Source organism: Perognathus longimembris, chromosome 14 (genome assembly GCF_023159225.1).
Source record: "Perognathus longimembris pacificus isolate PPM17 chromosome 14, ASM2315922v1, whole genome shotgun sequence".
NCBI classification, from domain to species: domain Eukaryota; kingdom Metazoa; phylum Chordata; class Mammalia; order Rodentia; family Heteromyidae; genus Perognathus; species Perognathus longimembris.
In genome coordinates, this window is record NC_063174.1 from 14,389,271 (window position 1) to 14,393,467 (window position 4,197).

The window sequence follows — 4,197 nt, forward strand, 5'->3', positions numbered from 1 at the left end:
AGAGAAATTTGGAGTCTAAACATACACAATTCTCCTTGCTTATTGATTTACTAGGACACATAAATTGTTATGCTATTTGGTGAGGTTGTAGAAAATCACTGCTATAAAATCGATGAGTGCCTCTTCTCAGATTTGTGCTTTCCTTGATTCACTCTGCCAATCATATAACTCTTCATGGCTGTATAAGCCCTTTCAGTAAGATGAAATTTCATAAAAGGAAAATATATTTGAAGCATCACTTTTGAACAGATTCTTTTTTATTTCCTTCCCTTGTGATTAATACATCCTGATGTTTTTTTCAGTAATGTTTCCAAGGGATCTTGTTTTTTCAGTATTCTCTACTACTTGTCACATTTATGGATTGGCTATGCTGTCATTGCCGAAGAACCTGGATTTAGAGTTATTTCTATGAAAAGGGACCTGTTACTTAATTTACAAAATGTTTCAAGATATACCTATAAATGACCAATAAAATTACAATTTTGCATGATGTTTTTGTGTATAAAAAAGTTTACAACAAACACCTGATAACATGAACTCAAGATTTCTTCCTACCCTAAAGGATTTTACACCGTTTTATATAATTATTTGGGAGCAGTAGTTCTTTTATTTCATTTTATTATTGTCAAAGTGATGTAGAGAGGGGTTACAGTTTCTTATATAAGGCAGTGAGTACATTTCTTATCCAACTTGTTACCTCATCCCTCACTTTTCCCCTGCCTCCTCCCTTCCCATTTCCTTCTTCCCCTATGAGTGCCTAGCATTTTTGTTGGCTGATAACTACAATAACTTTTACTAAAACTGGCTAGCTTCCTTCCATTTCAGAAAACTCCACAGTGTGGCATTTTGCTCTTAAAACCAGAAAGAGATCTTTTCCTTTGTGATGTTTTATAGGGCAAATGAAGGATATTCTATATCTGAATTAATTTAAACTTAAATGATGAGGAATTAAATTTGCATCTACAAAGTCCTTGCCACCATTTATAAAATCATACAACTAACATGAAATTGTGTTGGATAATTCCAATCACATTTAAGAGAAAGATTAAACTCAAATATGTAGAGAAGAAGCAGAAATATTTGTGATATCTTAGAATTTTCCCAACATGCTAGTGCACAGAGATAGACACTCTATTATATGAATGTAATAAATATTGCTGTTGCATTGGTTTGTCTTTTTATCCTTTGTCTCTCAATTTTGGCATTCCATTTTCCTTCCCTAGTTCTAATACACACACACACACACACACACACACACACACACACACACACACACACACACACATACATTATCCAGGGTACTAAAATAAGTTACAGTGATATCAGGGGTAAAACCACGAGAAAGAATTATAAAAGGAGAAAGGCATGATTTCACATGGCATATTGAAAATAACAACAACAATATACCACTTGTTTCCATAACTTGGAGTTAATTTTGCTTAGCATCATCTTATGTATTCATATGAACCTAACTATTGAGCTATATGATTCCACCTCAACCCAGTAAGAATGTCCAATATCAGGAAAACTAATAATAACAAATACTTGAGGGGATGTCATCAAAGGGAGTCCTACTACACTATTGTTGGGAATGTAAACTTGTTCAATTACTCTGGAAAATAGTATGGAGGTTCCTCAAAAGGCTAAACATAGAGCTCCCTATGACCCACCTGCCCCCTTTTAAACATCTACTAAAAAGATTACAAGACTACAATAAAGCCAACAGAACAACTATGTTTATCAGAGCACAATTTGTCATTGCTAAAATATGAAACCAACCCAGATGTCCCTCAGTAGATGAGTGGATCAAGAGAATGTGGTACATATGCACAATGATTTTGTATGCCAATATCAGAAAACATAGCATTTCCCCATTTGTAAGGAAATGGAAGGACTTGGAAAAACATCATACTAAGTGAAATGAGCCAGACCCAAAGAAACATAGACACTATGGTTTCCCTCATTGGGAATAATTAGTACACATCTAGGATAATCCTATCAGGAGCAGTAGTTTTGAACTTAGATAAGAAACATGTAGTTCATGGACTTTATTATCTTAATGATATTTTGAACCCTAGGTTTGAGAGTTTCTCATCGTTGTTTATATAGAATGTTACCACATGCAGAATATAAAACAATCAAAATCAGTTTAGTTTATTAAATATGTTTTAGTGGAAAATATCGACAACATATATGTGCATATTTTTATTTTCATATATATGCATATACATATATATTCCTATGTGTGTATATACATATATGTATATATGTGTATTTATATGTATGTAAATATATCTCCCTGAGTAGTGTAGTCTTGTGAACAACAGTAAAATTTTTTTTTAAGAAATCCAGGGTACTATCTTATCCACTTTAAACCATCTTGTAGTGTAAAGCATCACTTAAACCAATGTAATTCAGATCAGATGCATTACATACATAAACTACTTTGTTAAATGGTAATAAAAAATCAATACATAACCGAAAATTAAGAAAAATGCGAGAATGGGTGAGTTAGGAGGGAAGGTGAAAGTGTTGAAAGGGAAGACATTGACGAAGATGCATTGTATTCATATACTTCTTTGGTGAATGGTAACTCTTTTGTATAAATACTTACAATAAAAATATGCAAATAAGCAACCCACTGTAACCCAAGCCTGGTAACTTGTGCCTGTAGCTACTCAGGAAGTAGAGATCCAGAGAATCCCTGATCAAGGAAAGTCCAGACAAAAAAGTTTATGAAACCCCATCTCAAGCAGCAGGTGTTGTGTGGTACATACCTGTCATCCAGTTTTGTGGGAGGCTGGGAGCTTTATGATTCTAGGACAACCAGCAGGAAAATAGTTCACAAGACCTCATCTCAGCTGAAAATGGTGGACATGATTGTATGTACCCATTAGCCCAACTATTACTGGAAGTGTAATAGAACGATTATTATTCAGGTTGGTCTGAATTAAAAAGAAGACTTCACCCAAAAAATAACTGGAGTAAAAAGTGATGGATGGTAGAGCAGCTGACTAGGAAATGCAAAGCTCTGAGTCCAAACTTCAGTATTGCCCAAAACAAAAAATAAACAAGCAAAACCACTGGAATCCAAATCACTTCTTCTCAGAATACATCAGGTTGAGGGGAAATTTAATGATTAAAACTGGAAAGCAATGAATAAAATCTTTAGGTTTAAAAATTGAAGGGCAACAGTGATATAACACTCATTTCCATAACATGGAGTTCATTTAACATGCCATGTGAAGCCATAGCTTTTGTTGTTGATGATCCTCTTATATCCCCTGCCTGTAATTGCCCCCGTGCTATCAGTGTATCTCATCTGAGTAACCTGGTTTCTGTATATACTGATATTAGAACTAGGGAAGAGAAAGGGAATATCAAAATCGAGAGACAAAGGATAAAAAGACAAATGACTCCAAAAGACTCCAAAAGCAATACTTACATAACTATTTGGTGTAAACCAACTGAACAACTCATGGATGGAGAGGGAAAGGGAGAGTGGGGAGGGGGGAAAATGAGGCAGGAGATAAAAAATTTTACAAGAAATGTACCCACTGCCTTATGTATGAAAATGTAACCCCCTCTGTACATCAATTTGACAATAAATAAGTAATTAGTCAAAAAATTTTCCAAAAAATATTGAAGGGTAAATCTTCACTTTAAAAGTACTACTACTGTGCTCCCTTCGGCAGCACATATACTAAAATTGGAACCATACAGAGAAGATTAGCATGGCCCCTGCGCAAGGATGACATGCAAATTCGTGAAGCGTTCCATATTTTTATGATAAGTGAAATGAACTCCATGTTATGGAGATAATTGTTATATCACAATTGTAACTACTTTCAACGTCCCATGTGTATCTGTAGCTTCTATTATTGATGATGTTCTTGTATCACCTTCCTGTGGTTGTACCTACACTCTCTCTGTAGTCTTATCTGAGTATATTGGAAATCGTGTATACTGGTATTGGAAGTAGGAAATTGAAAGGGAATACCAAATTTGACAGACACAGGGTAAAATAAGACAAACAACTACAAAAGCAATACTTGCAAAACTGTTTGGTGTAAGTGAACTGAACACCTGGGGGGGGAGGGAAAGGGGGAGGAGGGAGGGGGGTATGAGGGACAAGGTAACAAACAGTACAAGAAATGTAGCCAATGCCTAACGTATGAAGCTGTACCCTCTCTGTAC

At 35.1% G+C, this 4,197-nt stretch overlaps 1 non-coding gene across 1 annotated transcript; it reads left to right on the top strand.

Moving 5' to 3' along the window:
* Window positions 1-3,679: 3,679 nt before the first annotated feature.
* LOC125363735 lies at window positions 3,680-3,786 on the top strand. Its single transcript, XR_007213316.1, has one exon. It is a non-coding gene; the product is annotated as a U6 spliceosomal RNA (small nuclear RNA).
* Window positions 3,787-4,197: the final 411 nt, after the last annotated feature.